Raw genomic sequence first — 18,238 nt, 5'->3', positions numbered from 1 at the left:
TAGCTTGTTATGGGAGGTACAGAGCTCTGACCAAACCAGGTCTTTAAAAGGAAGTGTTATGGTCAATGAGGTCTCCAATCGTGCCTGTTGGCAACCTAGGATCAGGTAGGTTTAGAGGACATTGGAACCAACTTGAATGGTTTAGAAGAATATTAAACCCCTTCCCAATCCACCATCTCTCTTCTCTTAAGGCTGGGTGGTCATTATGAATAATATTTTTCTAGAACCAAGAATGGTGTTTTTTGGGACAGCAATCCTGGATAGTGCAGTTAGGGCAATACTTTGCTTTAAAGGTCCTAGCAAACAGGGACTGAGGTTGGTGGTTTAACTTCCAGAACTGTTTAGTAAGCATAGCTTGGTTCATGGATTTAAATTTTTTCAAACCTAAGCCACCTAACTTCTTAGGTTTACAAATCTAATCCCATTTTAGCAGATGCAATTTCCTCTCTCCCTGCTCATGCCCCCACCAAAAGGACCTAATGATAGAATCCATTTTGTTACAAATGGTATTAGGAACCTTAAAGCAAGCAAAGGTATATAGAGGCAGATATTGAAGGACAGAGGTAATAAAGGTAGTTTTGCTAGCTTGAGAGAGCAGTCTTGCCTTCCAACTTTGGAGTTTGTCCACCAGAAATTGGAAATCAATACACCTCTTACTTTTGAGCTTAAAGTGAATTCCAAGGTACTTGGTTGGATTTTGAGCAATACTTTCCTGATCTTCAGCAGGCATATTAGGAGAATAGTACAAGTCTGATTTGGCAAGGTTTTTTTTCTAATCAGAAATGGAAACAATACCGATCGAGGATAAGTTGCAAGTTCGTAATAGTCTTATTATCCTTCTTGAAGAAAAGAAGTGAGTCATCGGCAAAGAAGAGATGAGTGAAGGAGAGTCCATTTCTACCAACCTTCACACCCTGAATCTACTTAAGGTTATGTGCCTAAGATAAGGAGATAGAAAGGATGTTTGCATATAAAAGGAATAGATAGGGCGAAAGAGAGTCTCCCTGTCTTAACCCTTGTGAGGGTTTAAAAGAAGAAGTCAGATTGCCATTAACAAAAAGAGTGTAGCTAACTGTTGTGACACATTTCATGATTCATTTAATCCACTTGTCCTCAAATTTTATTATTGTTAAGACAGCCTTAAGGAAGGTCTAATTTACCCTATCATAAGTTTTGCTCATATCAATCTTAAGCACTCCAAAACCGGTCTTCCTCCCTTTTCCTTCTTAGTGTATTAATCATTTCATGAGAGATGAGGCTGTTATCAGAAATGTTCCTCCCTTTAATGAAAGCATTCTAGTAAAGGGTGATAATGCTATCCATCAGGGGCTTCAACCTATTAACCAAGACCTTAGAGATGATTTTGTAAACAACATTACAGCGGCTAATAGGTCTAAAATGGGAAACCTCTTCTGGAAAGGGTATTTTAGGAATGAGAATAATAAAATTTTTATTAAGGGGTTTAAACAAAGAACCAGAATGAAAGAAGGCTAAGATAGTTCTAATAACTTCAAATTTAACAGTGCCCCAATATTTCTGAAAGAAAAAAGCAGGAATGCCATCAGGCCTAGGAGCTTTGTGGGCTTCAATTTGGAAAACATATTCTTCAATCTCTGAAGCGATAATGGGTTTGTTAAGGGAAGCAAGTTGTTGAGGGGAAAGAGAAGTTATAGGGAGGGATTGAAGTTCTTGAACAATGCTATCAAAACTTGATTGAATTGAATTTTGATAGTAGGACCTAAAATGATTAGTGAAGATGGCCTCAATTTCATTAGGATTTTCAATAAAGCATCCTTGATCATTCTTGATTTAAATGATTCTATTTCGTGCCCTTCTTTGTCTAACCACAGTCTGAAAGAACTTAATGTTCATGTCCCCTTGGAGAATCCAATTTGATCTTACCTTTTGAGCTCACATCAATTCTTCTCTGTTTAGAAGATTTTCTAAATCATTCCTAAGGGATCTTCCCATCCTAACATCCTCAATTGTTGAAATAGAATTTTGAATTCATTGCAGCTAATCCTATTTCAGTTTAATATCTCTCTCGACTTTCCCAAACACCTGCTTATTCTAAACCAGAGCTATCTTTTTAACATTAAGGAGTTTCTTCCATAATTGCTCAGCTCTAGAACCATGAGAATGAAAGAGCCAAGCCTGTTGGACCATGTCTTTACATGAAGGAGTAGTCCACATATGCTCAAACTTAAAGGGCCTTTTCCTAAAAGTAGTAAGGTATTCAAAATCCAGAATAATAGGGCCATGATCTAATCTAACAATAGGCAGATTCCTCAAAGAGTAGGAAGGGTATTGATTGAGCCAATCAATACTTGCAAAAGCCCTATCTAGTCTTTCTATAACAAGGTCAGCATCCTCTCTATTGTTCATCTAGGTGTATCGCTGTCCAGAGGCAGATAAGCTACATAAGTTCAAATCTGAAATAACTTGTTGAAGTAAATTGGCACCAACAATACTGCCTTATGTGAATGAGAATTTCTCCTTCCTAGATAGGATTTGATTAAAATCCCTAATGCAGATTTATTGAGGGTGTGCTTTAGTTTTAAGAGCTAATAGCTGATGCCAAACTTCCGCCCTCCTGGCTAGCTTAGGGTGACCATAAACAAAAGTGATAGAAGCAGGTAAACCCTTATTATCCAAGAAGTTGATGTGGATAAGGTGAGCAAACTTAAAAATAATACTAACACTTTGCCTAGGCATCCAAGCAAGGAGCAACCCCGCACTAAGACCCACTCTAGGAACCTTCCAACCATCAGTGAATCCACATCTATGCCAAATATCTCCACCCTTCCCTTGAACTAATTTGGTTTCCATAAGGAATATAAAATCAGGTTTATATTCACGGGCTTTTTGTTGACATTGTAGAATTGCAGAGGATTTGCCCAAACCTCTGTAATTCTAGCTTAAGATCCTCATGACTGCTGGGGAAGCTGTTTAGGGACAGCTTCCCAGCACCTATTTGGATATGAAGGAGTAGTTTCATTGGTAAAACAAACAGAAGCTTCAGCAATGTAATAGGGGGAATCAAGTGATGCATTAAGATTACCTTCCTTTAAGAAGAATTCACAGAGGAGTTTATGTCATATGTTTGTTCCAATCCTTCTCAATTCTGATCTAACTCTCTTCTTGGAGGAAGCTTGATTCCCTTCCCACCATTCCTCACAGTGCAAATTTGTTGAGGTGTTAGGATCCGAAGCAATTAAAGGTGAAGGATGAGGTCCTGGGCCAAAGCCAACAGATTCAGAGGGTAGTATGTTGTTGAGTCCAATATCCAGGCTCACAGAGTGGCTATGAACAATGTGATGTGGAGCAGGGTCAGACAAAAAGTGAGGCCCATCAAGGTTTTAGCCTAGTGTTTGAAGTCTATGTATTTGAGGCCCATCACGAGGTCCACCCACTTCCAATCTAAATCTGTCTCTATCCACCCATTGGACCAAAGCCTCAATTAGGGGTTTAAGGTCTTCAAGAATCTGACCTCTTCCCCATGTATCCCTACGTACCCATTCAGGACATCCCTTATTAAGCCTATTAAGGTTGAAAATCACCACTGTCTCATCACTATTAGTTTCAGAACCAGCTCTAGAGTAATCTCGCCAAACAACATTTCTCATAAAGGGTCCTCTGTCAGCAACCCAAGTCCAATGAAGAGAAGAGTCAGAAGGGATGACCCTAGGAGGTCGCAAGGTAAAGGTAGCAGTGTTCTCAGTGTTAAGGACAGTGTCAGTAAGGTTAGCAGAGGATTGATCAAGTGAAGGGTTGGGAGAGGTATTCATGGTGTAAGTATAAGTAGGGGATGAAACAGAGGAATTGAAAGGAGTTGGGGGGGGGGGGATGGTATATGTACCTAAAGATAGGGGTGCAGAATTTAAGTTACATGTTCGCTTTTAGAGTTCAATGTAGGGGGAAATGGGTAGGGAGGGGGAATACTTAAGGGATTGGGGATGTTAGGTGTCTCGGGGTTAAGAAACACCTACTGATCATCCTCCTGAAAGTGAGAGGAGGAGTTTGATTGCGGTAGGGCTTGATAAAGATGAGGGTCTGGATTGTGAAGTTAGGAATTGTGAGAGGTTTGAAGGTTTCCATACTTGACTTGGGTAGTCCATCGGCGTAGTCTGTTGTGAAAAGCTCGAAGCTTATTGTGGAAGTGAGCATCTAGAGAATCAAACCCAAACTACAAACGCGTTGGATTCGGTTGTGTTGTTTGATGAGCATCCTCTCTACCTCATCCATGCTTTCACTGCATTGGCTTCTAGTATGGCCAATCAAACCACATCGGACACATAATTTATGGACCCTCTTATATGTACATTGTACCCAGGTCCTCGAACCATCATCCATTTACAGCATGAAGCCTACAGTCAGTGGCATCCAAGGGTCAATCCGATCTCTGATTCTCATAAATCTAATGTTCTTAAGAATCTGATCCTCCCAGTCCACTTTTTCAAAATATACCCATAATCTTTTCCATGCGATTAGCCAACTCTGGATACTGGTATTCTAAGGGAAGACCATGCAATTGAACCCACAAAGAGACGAAGTTCAACTATAGTCTGTTAAGCACCAGATTAGGCCTTCATTTCTCTAGTACTAGAAAAGCTTCATCCACCACCCAAGGCCCCTTTGAGAAAAAGTGGTTTAAATCCCCTAAAACCTCAAAATGTATCAAATAGAAGAAGGAATCACGTCCTATAACTGAAACTACCCCTCTAATCTACCATGCAGAGTTGATTATTTGTTGGAGATGATGGATGGAGAATTTTTGATAATCCATGATGAACCTAATGGCACAATGGCTCCAGAAATCTCGTTGCATATGAAGGTTTTCAACGTCAACTTCCAAAAGAGGGCCATGCCTGGCAACTCGCCTATGAAGAAGCATTAGATTCCTTCACAAATGGACCAACACTGATCTTGAACCCACTACTCTCAGTCCAGCCAAACTCTCTAGTTGGAAACTGGTCCCCCATGGTCAACACAAGAAGGAGACAAATAGTACCAAACAGAGAACAACTGAAAGAAACGAGACAAAAAAAAAAAGGAAGACAAACAGTCAAAGGTAAGGAAAGGTAGGAAAAAAAGAAGTAGGTGAGAAAAAGGTTGAAAAAAAAAACACTTTTTAGTACAAACAAAAGGTATAAAGTAAAAGGTGCTTCTAGATTTCCACAATCCACCATACATGAGATGGGTCCTAGTTGTTGGAACAGTGCAAAAGAAGTATGGGAAAGGTAAGAAATAAATAGAAGGATGGTGATAGGAGTATAGAAAAGAATGAAAGAAGACTAAAATAATCAGAAAAAGAAGAAGGAGGGTGTGGGGTAGAGCACCGCAGTGAAGTGGCGCCGTCAAAAGCTTGGTTGAAGTGAAAGACGTTCTCAAGAGAGAGAGAAAAAGGTTTCATACGCTCTCTTACATCTAATGGATCCTTGAGAGTATTACAAGTCAATTGAAATATTATTTATCATGTTGGATTGAAATGTCACAATGGTCATGCATACATTAGAAGATTTCTATAAGATAATTGTGAAAACTCTAGTTGTTAAACTATATTATTTGTTTTTCAAAAATTGATTATTAGATTGATAATTTAGAAGACCTAATCCTAGTTGTAAGCATCCTTATCCCAAAGAATTGTCAATTCTTATTAAAAAAAAAAACTCATGAATTTATCCTTTAAAATTACCAAAAAAATCAAAATAAAATGAGAAAATTGAAAGTTTTCAAAATATAAAAATTTAAGTCAATATGCTAGTGATAAATATATATATATAAGCAAAGACCTCATGTGGAAGAGTATGAGGTTTTGCCATGTGGTACTCTAATCTTGTATTTAGTCTCTTTAGCCTCTTTTCATTAACTCTATTTTACTGTTACCCAAAAGATCATGTTAACTATTATCTAAAAGATAGGTTCCTATTGAAGATTAAACCAGATCAAACCAAACTTTATGAAAAGCCCAAACTCACTTATTTTCTTACATATTATGACCTAAGCATGATCATTTCCTATGTGTAGATGAAAGTTAAGACCTTAACCCACTTACAAACTCTTTTTCTCCTCCCCCACATGTAGATGAAACTTGAAAGCCAAGACCTTAACACACTTAAAAGTTGTCTCCATCTGTACAAGCTTCCCTTCAAACTATATACACTCTTTAGCTTCTTTGTGAACAATAGTTTGCGGTTCAGATTCAGTGATCCCATCTAACCAAACCAATCTTCCTATTCATTTTTCAAGTCTTAATTCAGATCTCTTGTGTAAACTAATGGAGATGTACTGTCAAGGAAGACATACAATCACTCTAAAAAAAATTAAAAAAAAAAAAAAAATTACAGTCTAATCTTAATAGTCCCACCACTCTATTTTCTCTTCCTCTACCAAAACTTCTCTCTCTCTCTCTCTCTCTCTCTCTCTCTCTCTCTCTCTCTCTCTCTCTCTCTCTAGGAGGGTGTGGGGTAGAGCACCGCAGTGAAGTGGCGCTGTCAAAAGCTTGGTTGAAGTGAAAGACATTCTCAAGAGAGAGAGAAAAAGGTTTCATACACTCTCTTACATCTAATGGATCCTTGAGAGTATTACAAGTCAATTGAAATATTATTTATCATGTTGGATTGAAATGTCACAATGGTCATGCATACATTAGAAGATTTCTATAAGATAATTGTGAAAACTCTAGTTGTTAAACTATATTATTTGTTTTTCAAAAATTGATTATTAGATTGATAATTTAGAAGACCTAATCCTAGTTGTAAGCATCCTTATCCCAAAGAATTGTCAATTCTTATTAAAAAAAAAAATCATGAATTTATCCTTTAAAATTACCCAAAAAATCAAAATAAAATGAGAAAATTGAAAGGTTTCAAAATATAAAAATTTAAGTCAATATGCTAGTGATAAATATATATATATATATATAAAAGTAGAGACCTCATGTGGAAGAGTATGAGGTTTTGCCATGTGGTACTCTAATCTTGTATTTAGTCTCTTTAGCCTCTTTTCATTAATTTTATTTTACTGTTACCCAAAAGATCATGTTAACTATTATCTAAAAGATAGGTTCCTATTGAAGATTAAACCAGATCAAACCAAACTTTATGAAAAACCCAAACTCCCTTATTTTCTTACATATTATGACCTAAGCATGATCATTTCCCATGTGTAGATGAAAGTTAAGACCTTAACCCACTTACAAACTCTCTTTCTCCTCCCCCACATGTAGATGAAACTTGAAAGCCAAGACCCTAACACACTTAAAGTTGTCTTCATCTGTACAAGCTTCCCTTCAAACTATATACACTCTTTAGCTTCTTTGTGAACAATAGTTTGCGGTCCAGATTCAGTGATCCCATCTAAACAAACCAATCTTCCTATTCATTTTTCAAGTCTTAATTCAGATCTCTTGTGTAAACTAATGGAGATGTACTGTCAAGGAAGACATACAATCACTCTAAAAAAATTAAAAAAAAAAAAATTACAGTCTAACCTTAATAGTCCCACCACTCTATTTTCTCTTCCTCTACCAAAACTTCTCTCTCTCTCTCTCTCTCTCTCTCTCTCTCTCTCTCTCTCTCATTTTAAGTGATATATTAGGATTCCCTGAATTGAAGATAATATTCAATTTTACCAATGGGCTACATATTGCAAGGGATTGTCTTCTAAGATAACAAGTGCTTCTCTTGCTGTGTTACAGAAAATGTCAAATGGTATGCGGTATGGCACAGTCACCAATAATCATATTGCATTCAACTATATTTATATTAAATTTTGAGTTATCTGTGATGCTATGGTACTACCTATGAAGACCAATTTGGACCAAGTTGGACCAAATTGTTTGGGATGCCTTCGAATTGCATGAAAGTGGTAGGTCCATCATAAGCATAAAGATGATCATAAGTTCATATATTAACAAACAATTGAGATACTGAACTCATGATAGCATTTATCCCTTCTGAAAATCTAAACAATTTATATGATTCTAGCCACAAATATTTGGCATATAATCTATGACGTAAAAATAATTTTGGTATCCCATATGATAGGATTATATAAACTTTTAGTTAGATGCACACCTATTTTTTAAAAGTCTTCATGTTGTATTTACATAGTCTGGCTTAAAGCAGAATTTTATTGGCAAAATCAATGATATGTTCATTCAATCAAATTCATGAGCGTGGATATGCTTTTTTTTTTGAGAAAGAACTGCATGAACCTTTATTAACTGGAGCAAGCTAAATCAGCTTGTACAAAATACTGTATGTGTGTGGAACATCCTCCATCCACACTAAAAAATCTGGTATGCTAATAGCGTATTTAGCCAGATTATGTGCTACGGAATTGCCTTCTCTTCTTGTGTGAGAGTAAAGCAAAGTGTCAAAACTGTGAGAAAACAGGCTAACATCCTCCAGCAAAAGACCTGTAGGAGTAAAAGGATAATCACACTCTCTCAAAGCTTTTATTACAGCCAAGGAATCTCCCTCAAGAACAGCACGCCTCACACCCAACTCGCTTGCGAAAGCTAAGGCAGTTGCTGCTGCCATAGCTTCGATCTCTAACGCACTGTAAGCTTGTGGTAATCTCTTAGAACAAGAGCCCAGCACCAACCCCTGCTCATTCCGGACCACCACACCAATCCCGGAATTATTTTCTTTTGAGAACACTGCTCCGTCGAAATTTATTTTAGCCACGTTCGCTGGAGGTGGCCGCCATTTATCTGCAAACGGTGACAGCGGGGTGCATCCTGGACATTCGTATCTGCTATCTTGGAGTGGTACTCAGCCAAAGCATTTCGTGCCACCTCTGCAACTTGATGGAGTGCTGTTGCCGCTGCTCGGACCGGACCTTATTGCGTTGCTGCCAGATTGACCAAGCTGTAAACACGAAGAGCTCGAGGTGCTTTCCTTCTGCAGCTATCCACGACACCAGCTGTTTAAAATCCCCAAACTCTACATTGTTTCTAAAACTCCACAAACTCAGATCAGCCCACACAATATCAACCTCTGAACAGGCCCATAGCGCATGTAAAGGATTTTCCGTTTCAGTTCCGCACCTATCACAGAATGGATCGGTGATGATGGTCCTTTTCACCAGAGCTTGCTTCGTTGGAATTGCGTCACGGCAGGCCCTCCACACAAAATTCTTCATCTTTTGCGGCACACGCATTGTCCAAACAGCTCTCCACATCCCTTTGTCTCGCAGCGGTGGAACATGGTGCGTGACCAACTGTTCAGCTTCATCCTTGAGGAATCTGTAGCCTGACTTACAGCTGTATACACCGTTGTTCGACCAAGGCCAGTAAAGAACATCCTCTGTTACCGTCTTGCTTAATGGAATTTTTTTTATTCGCTCCGCATCTTCCTCCACGAACAAACCGTCCACCAAGTCTGTGTTCCATTGTCTTGTGCTGGGGTCAATGAGGCAACTTACAGTGGAATTTTCATAATCTTCAATGCTACATGTGGGTAGGTACGGAGGGTGTTTCCTTGGAAGCCACCTTTGCTACCATATATTTACTTTCTCACCATTCCCTATCCTCTAACGTGATCCCTTTTTATAACTTCCCTTCCAACTAAAATACTCTTCCATGCGTAGGACCCCATCCTTGAATCCGAAGCCTCCATGATTGTGGAATTAGGGGAAAACGTGCCTTGAAAACCTTGTAGAAAAGTGAGTCTTGATTATGCAAAAGTCTCCAGGCTGTTTTGCTAGCAAAGAATCATTAAAACATGGCTAAGTCTCTAAATCCATCCCGCCTACTATTTTTGATTTTGTCATCTCATCCCACTTCACCCAATGTACCTTCCTTCGATCACCTTGTTGTCCCCACCAAAATCTCTTGATTAACACTTCAATTTCGTTACACAAACCACATGGTAATTTAAAGCATCCNAGAATCTTAGATTTAGTTTGTTAAAACTATTGCACCTTAAGTTAAGACCCCTAAACACTATTGTCTGACTTTGATTGAATACATGGAAATGTTTCTTGTTTATATGTGATTGTTACATGATCAGAGGTTATTGTTAGATGGCTAGGGATTTAAGGAGGTGGGATGATGAATGTGTCGATGAACTTTGTGACATTGTCTTCGGCCAATGGATGTTGGGTAATTTTGCAATTGGGCTTCCCCGTGAGCCATTGTGGGATGTGATCACAAACAGTCTCAATACTCGGACTGGGAAGGATTTCTGCAAGAGGCAGGTTATGCGTCAATTCAAAACTGTCCGAAGGGAGTATTGTTCTGCCCACGGAGTTCATTATGGACCAAGGCGTGGGCAGCCAGTGGTGGATCCGAATGAGGGGGCTAGTCCAGATGAGGCAGCTGGTCCGTCTCAATAAGAGGCGATTGGTGGAATTCGAAGCATTGTAGTGCATAGCTAACCATTTTGTTTAGGCTAACTTATTTTGTTCCCACTATGGTTTGTAGACTACTATGGTGTTGTTAGCGTATACTATCACATGCACTCACCTATAGCTATTAGTGACCATTTTTGTAGTAAAACAATGCCAAGGTCTTTTGACTTTTTGTATGTTACATGGTCACAATGTAATATTTTAGCTACGAACTGGAGTATACCTATGTATGGTGTTATCTTTAATATTCCTTGTTCATTTATATTCCTTGTTCATTTATTTACAAAGTAACATTCCTTGGTCACGGTAACACATTAATATTCCTTGTTCATTTATTTACCTATCAATACAAAGTGTGTTCATCTTCCCATGTGAGATATTTGAATTAGATGGCACATGAATCCCAAGATTTGGAAGACAAAAGGTGGCCGACCCATGTAGAACACATATTTATAGAGATTATGGCAGAGGAACAAATTAAGGGTAACATGGAGAATGGTGTTTTAAAGGGCCCTATGTGGGAAACAATAACACAAGAACTTAATAAAAGGTCTGGTAAACTTTTAACCGAAAGCAAGTCTTCCAAAAGCATAATAGGCTTCGAGGTAAACAACACAAGTGGAGTCAATTGCTGAATCGTACGGGGTTATGGTAGGATGAGGCCACCCAAACTATTACATGCACTGACGAGGTTTGGGAGCATGTGGTGGCGGTATGTTACTTTACACATTTCAAGTTTCAGGTTAGTATTGAATGCCTTTGCATTATTGTGATTACTTTGCTGCCTAACAATTGTTCCTATGCTTGTGTTGTTGTAGGCTGATCGAAACGCAAATAACTTTCGAAAGAAGGGATGCCCTGACTATGATAAGCTGAAGTAGTTGTTTGCCCCCAGAACTGCAACTGGACACCTTCAGATTTCATCAAACGTACCTGCACTGAACAGCGATGAAGAGCGTGCACTGAAGGATGAGCTTGACGTTGATGCTACACCTATCCATCTTGATGATGACTGTTACACCCCGAACTTGGATAGTATTCCTCGGAATACGGAGGAAACTGATGGTGTTGACCAAACCCAAGCTGCAGGCAAGCGTCCTGTGCAAGAAGCAAGTGCCAAGGGTAAGAAAGTGGCAAAGAAGTCCAACAAAGTCAGTGAGATGACTGTGGCCCTAAAGGAGTACACCGCAATGACGAGGGAGAGGTAACAAGGGCAAGTCAAGTGGCACTTCTGAACAATTTGCCCAATCAGCAGCTGGAGGTGATCCATGTTCTCTAAGGAAAGCCATTGACATGCTTAATCAATATACGAATCTCAATGACAAGGAATATTTAAAGATTTCAAGGGCTCTCCATGTGAAGGAGAATAGGGTGGTGTTCATAGGCATGCTAGAGAATAGGAGGCAGGCATAGATGGAGGAAATTATTAACTCGGAGGATTGATACTTGGATCTTATTTTATTATGTGACAGTACTTGTAGTACTTGAACCTTTTGTCACAAAAACATTGATATGTTTTGTTGGTTATTATTTTCTAAACTTGATGCAGTCCTGTATGTTGTTCAAGCACTGAACTTATTATTCGGAATATTTATGATAATTTCTCGTATTCGCCTTGGTTTATTGTTGAGTGCTTGTTAATGTAAATAGGTTTACTGTATAAAATAAAAGGGGTTAATAGTATGTCATGGTGGTGTGTAGGTGACAATGGCATCAAGGAGTGAATGGTTAGATGCATTCCTGACTTATGATTTTGACAAATCATACTTTGATGCCATGGATGCTGATGATACTGGTGATGATACTGATGATGATGACTGGTGGGGTTCAGAGTGTGATACAGAAGATGAAGTAGAGTTTGACTTTGTGAATCCTTTGGTAGGTGAGATGTTCGCCTATATGCAGCGACATTATGATAAACAGCCCATGCATGATAGTATCCTCACGGGCCAAGGATACATGGATGAACTTGACAGTAATCCTAATAAGTGCTTTGAAATGTTTCACATCACACACCCGTATCTGTTACATTTAGTGGATGAGTTGATCAGTCATGGATACTTAAAGGAAGGGCAGGGTGATGTGGATGCCACGCAGGCAATCGCCATGTTGTTATACATACTTGGCCACAATACCCAAATGAGGTGTGTTGCAGACAGGTTCCAACACTCAACTAAGACGGTGTCCTGCCACTTTTGCAGGGTGTTACGGGCTCTTCACTCGTATGTGAGACATCTGATTAAGCTAGATCCAAATGTAGTTTGCCTCCCTGAACATCTTCGGGTGAACAAGTATTGCCCATGGTTCGAGGTAATATATATCACTTAATTATATTGTAAACGTATTCTATTTAACTAGGTACATACATCATCAGTACTTATGTCATGTGCAGAACTGTGTTGGGGCAATGGATGGCACCCATGTGAGTGTTCGGCCTCCTAAACATATGACTCAAGCGTACAGGTCACAAAAGGCTACCGTAACCACAAATGTGTTGTGTATATGCAACATGGATATACAATTTATTTATGTTAATGCGGGGTGGGAAGGTAGTGCTAATGACTCGCAGGTGTTTGAGGAAGCGATTGGTGACCCGAAACATGGATTCCTATGGCCACCCATGGGTACTACAACTAATCTCAAAAGCTATCAATTTTTACATGTTTTTGTTATAGTTTTTTATGCCAATTCTGAATAGCTTCATAGACATGTAGGATCATACTACTTGGTGGACTCAGGCCTACCTATTGGCACAAGTTTCCTTCCACCTCACAAATCAACTAGGTATCATGCCTAGGAATTTCATTCTAGTAACAGGACTCCAACAACCAAGAAGGAGTTGTTCAACTATCGACACTCTTCCTTACGAATGGTTATTGAACGATCGTTTGGGGTGCTAAAGACTCGTTTTCTCATCCTCAATTTAATGCCTAATTTCAAGCGCAATAGGCAGCGCTATGTGATTACTGCATGTTGTTGTCTACACAATTTTATGCCCATTAATAAGCGTTGTGATGGATTGTTTAACACATGGGACAATGTTGAATATGAAGGAAATCCTATTGTTCCGCCCGGTAGTGGCAACAGTAGAGCTTCCACCAACACCGCAAACCAGAGGCATGTTGTGGAGATGTCAAAAGCATCAAAGAGACGTATGACCCACTTTAGGGATGACATCACCGATGCTATGTGGGCTGATTATGTCACCTATAGGAATTGATGATAGCACATGAATTGCAATGTAGATGCTTACATTTTGATATTTATAGACTTGGTAGCATAGGCCACGCGATTAGCATTTACTAGGTGCATTTTCAGTAGATGTTATATATTTGTTTATAATAGTATTGCGCTATGTACACTGGAACGTGTTGTTTTGAAGTTGGTGGTATAAACTGAATTTGTGTACACTGGGGTTATGTATTCTTGATTGCAAATTTCCATTTAGACTTGCTTTTACCTTGGTGATGACTATTATATAAATTATATGAAATTATGAATCATGCATGGATATGTAACCGTTGGTGACAATGTGAAGATGCATTAACAAAACTGAGTTATATTCTTTAGAGTGTGTATATTTGAAACTGTCATACTATTTGTAAAATAATATGATATTTTACAAAACAGTAATAGTATATATAAGTTGTTGACAAAACATTCCTACTAAGAGTTCAACACATACAACAGTTTTGTCAAAATGAAAGTACGTACAATACATAGCTAGGACCAACACCTACACTATAATTTTTGGTCCAACACGTACAATACATTTCCATGTCCAAAACATTAATAATATTACATTATGCAGCCCACATACGCATTCAGATTCATGCCAGACACATTTGCCGTAATCCAAACTCACTAGACATACAAAAAAATACAAATAATATGGCAAAGGTCAGCCATGAGATAACCAAAGCAGTCTTGTATTTATTGGCCATACGTTGTGCATCCCTTGCTTTTTCAGCATCACGTTTCGCTGCTCTTACCCTCTGAAGTGCTTCTGTTAACAATGCACAAGCTTCGGTCTCATTGTTTTTTGCTATGGCTACCTCAGCCTCTAGCCTAGTAAATTTAGCTATTACAATTGGTGTTGTTTCAACACCACGCCTACATGTGTTGCCATCCAACCACTTAAAGGACTTACAATGTTGGTCACTATCTTACAAATTTAACAAAGCTAGTAAGTACATGAGTTGAGGAGCATGATGGTTTTAACCATGAAGTAAAAACAATAGTAAGCGCATTTGATACTCACAGGCTTCCAATGTCTACACCCATAAAACCTCCTACCAAAATTATGAAGCTTCAAAGACATCCGCACCACACACTGGTCCATGTCACATGAATGTTGACTAGAATTGGTGTTATAACTACTTGCCTCTGACATTGTTTGAAACCCCACCCCTCCATGTATAGACAACCCAATTCAAAAGGCACAAAGATAGAAGAAAAAAAAAAAAGCATGTATTAGAAAACCTCCAAGTGTAGGGGATAAATAAAGATCTGTGTCATGACCATGAGATCCTTTTCATTTACCCTTAACTATATGTATATATGAAGACAATTTGATGGAATATACACACGAGGAAGCTTAAGAAAATAATATAGTATCCCTCAAAGGAAGCACAATAGAGTGAATATTTCATAATACTAAGTGGTTCTATAAATACCATGTTAGCTAATCCAGATCGATAACTAATACTAAGACTAAAACCAAAACTTATATATATATACATATATAATAGAAAAGCTTGCATGCCCACAAGATTTCACACTACTCTTAGCTCTTCTGTAATAAAATATGTTACTAATCAAAAAATAAAAAAAGATTTGACACAACTTTAATTACGTCAAACCTCTAAAGTCATGCAAAGCCCAAATATTTTGATACAATAAATAAAAGGGAAAGAAAAGGGGGTTGAGGGTATTACGAAAGTAGAGCAGGTATGACAGTGCACAGATTGCAATTATTACTAATGGTGCAAGAATAATGGGATGGTACTTAAGCATGATCATAGAAGTAATTCTAACTAGTGCAGTGAACCATTTTCTATGCGAACGTATTTGAAGTTCTTCACATTCAAAACTTGAAGGTGCTTCAAGATTATTTCACAAAGTAAATTACAATCAAACAAAAGAAATCTGAGTTTCCCAAGCAACCTAAATTCAAAAAATACCTGCAAGGTCTTAACTTTAAGGTTGAAAAGCAAGAAAAGGTGCATACAAGCTAGGTTTCCACATTCCAGGCCTGAAACATAGCCACAATATCACACAAACACAAGGCTTGAGTCTGTACAAACTAGGTTTCTAATTTCCTGGCCTGAAATGTAGCCACAAGTCAACACAAAGTTAGCATCTGTGGTTTGCACCACAATAATAATTCAAAACTCCAAATGTAAGGGGCAACTGAGAAAATAGTAATTTCATGTTCTCCTTCCTCTCACAAAAACAGGGAAGCACAATGCACATATAGTCAATGTTGTTTCAATAGATGGGAATAGACAACATCAACAAAAACAATTTATCTTGCTACATAAAAATTAGGCCATTTAGAAAACAGTCATCACAACATAGTACTACATAATTGACTCTGAAGAAACAAGCATTAGGCAGCAGATATTGGAGCCCGCAAAAGGTTTGGTTCTCATTCAAATAACAACATAGCCTTAAAAATTTAGATGACCCTGCCACAGGTTTCAGAAAAATTCCCAAATAGCCATTACTCCTTTAATCAATCAGGATAAATTAATCCTATAAAAGACTAGCCCCCAAATTTCTAACCCCGTTAACAAAATTATGAAATATAGACCCAACATCATGAAAACGTTAAGTAATGAGAAAAAGTCAGAGATCTCACAACTCTCTGACCTCAGCAGACCCACAGAATTGAAAGCAGAACAAAAAGGATGTCTATTAACACTCCATAAACAAGATACAGAAATTGAAACCCCCCCCCCCCCACCCCCCCCCCCCCTTTTCCCCTTCAATTGAACAACACCTTACAATCTTCATATTAGTGAAAACCTAACGTAAAAATTTTCAAGTCCAACCTCATATTCACAACATTTGATTGTTCAAGATAGATTTACTTATTTTGAAGTAACAAATTTATGAAATATATAGACAAAATCATAAAAACGGTAAGAAATAAGATCGTACTAATAGAGGGCTCACAAATTTCTCTTCAGTAGACCCATAATGCTGCGAAGGGTTTACAAGTTGAAGGTGAGAAAGATGAGCAACGTGGGATACCTCATTGAAGGTTGTGTTTAGAGTTGGGAGTCTAGGATTCCTTCATTTGGGTTTTTGGAGTTCGAGATGAGGGAGGACAGGGGATCCTCTTAAAGCACCTTTTGCCCTCTTCGTAACGGAGGGATCTAACGCAGTGGAGGCGGAGAAGTGAGGGGCAGAAAATGAGAGGCGGAGTAAGGGTTTGAAAAGCTAAAGATCAGTGGTGAGAGAGTGGAGACGTTGCTGTGGTGTTTGGGTTTCTGAAGTTGGGGACAAAGTGTTTTGTTGTGGAAAGGGCGTGAAAAGGAGAGAGGAGACAACGCGGGTAGGCTTGGTGACCGTTCTGTACATCTGATTTGCAATTGATTTTTGTGGGACACAGTGAGTGACATAAAGGTGAGTGTTGGAATTGAAAAACCCATTGAGATATTCCGCCCAAACAACCCACCAAACTGAGTTATAGAAATTGGGGTATTTTTGAGTAATGAAAGATGAGAGATCAGTGATCAGTGGTGAGTGATGAAAATTGAGTGAAGAGTGATGAGTGAACAAAAAAAATAAACCAAACAGGGCCTAAGATTTTAATTTTAATAAAGAGATAAATGAAGAGTCTACTCACCTTTCATATATTTGGGAGATTGAAATTTTTTAGTCTTAAAATGATGCAAATAGAGTAAAACACATTATTAGAGTGCACAATATTCGAAAAGAGGAATTTCCTTCCTTTTTTTTTTTTTGAAAAGTCCAAATTTGACCTGAGATAAAATTCACATCATCATGGGTCTTTATGGAATTCAATGGCAAAGTGGTCACTTTCTCGGTGAAATTTTGAGTTTTTGATCTAGGTCATAATAAAAATTGCTTTTTATTTTAAAAAAAAAAAAAAAAGATTTCAAAGTGGATATAGCATGGAATTAAAATTTATTTATTTTAATTGGTCCTTGAGAAGAGTAATAGGAGTCAATTAAAATCTTATTTCTCATTTATTTTTGTTCAATTTAAATATCATTATGGTCATACATAGTTACATACATTAAAAGATCCTATAAGAGATAATCGTGAAAATTATAGTTATTAAAAAAAATCAAAATTAATAATTAGAGATCGATAATTTTGGAAGACCCAATCCTAGTTGTAATCGTCTTCATCTAAAGAAATGTCAATTCTTATTATAAAAAAAATAAATAAATAAAAAATCATGAATTTATCCTTTAAAAATACAAAAATTCAGAATAAAATAAAAAATTTGAATGGTCTCAAAATATAAAAATTTTAGTCAGTATGCCATCGATATTTTGCTAGGCCTCGTAGTGTGCTATTCCTGACATCCATTCAAAAACGGAAAGGCAGAAAAAAATAAATAAATAAAACAAACAAACAAACCCTAAAACAATGATCATTACACAAGTGAAACAAACGCAAATCTTACTTTAGAAGGAGACAGTTGAGGTACAACACTTTTGAGTTTTGGAAAAGCATACATACCTCACTTCTAAAACAACATAGAAACTGAAAATATATATTTCAAAATAAAGTACAATATATATTTGCAGGCTATAGTTACGATATAAATGATCCACCGTCAGCTGATGAACTGTAATATCGTTTTTGTCAAACAATGCTGAGGGTTGAAACAACGCTG

General features: G+C 37.8%; 1 long non-coding RNA gene across 1 annotated transcript; it reads right to left on the bottom strand.

The window, feature by feature from the left end:
- Positions 1–14,026: 14,026 nt before the first annotated feature.
- On the bottom strand, positions 14,027–16,962 carry LOC136070106 (uncharacterized). Its single transcript, XR_010631346.1, has 3 exons — positions 16,540–16,962; positions 15,543–15,685; positions 14,027–14,769 (listed from the first exon to the last, which is right to left on the bottom strand). It is a non-coding gene; the product is annotated as an uncharacterized LOC136070106 (long non-coding RNA).
- Between the last annotated feature and the right edge of the window lie 1,276 nt (positions 16,963–18,238).

This window comes from Quercus suber, unplaced genomic scaffold (genome assembly GCF_002906115.3).
Source record: "Quercus suber isolate HL8 unplaced genomic scaffold, Cork oak 2.0 scaffold_211, whole genome shotgun sequence".
Classification (NCBI taxonomy): domain Eukaryota; kingdom Viridiplantae; phylum Streptophyta; class Magnoliopsida; order Fagales; family Fagaceae; genus Quercus; species Quercus suber.
This window is presented reverse-complemented; position numbering and strand designations above follow the sequence as displayed.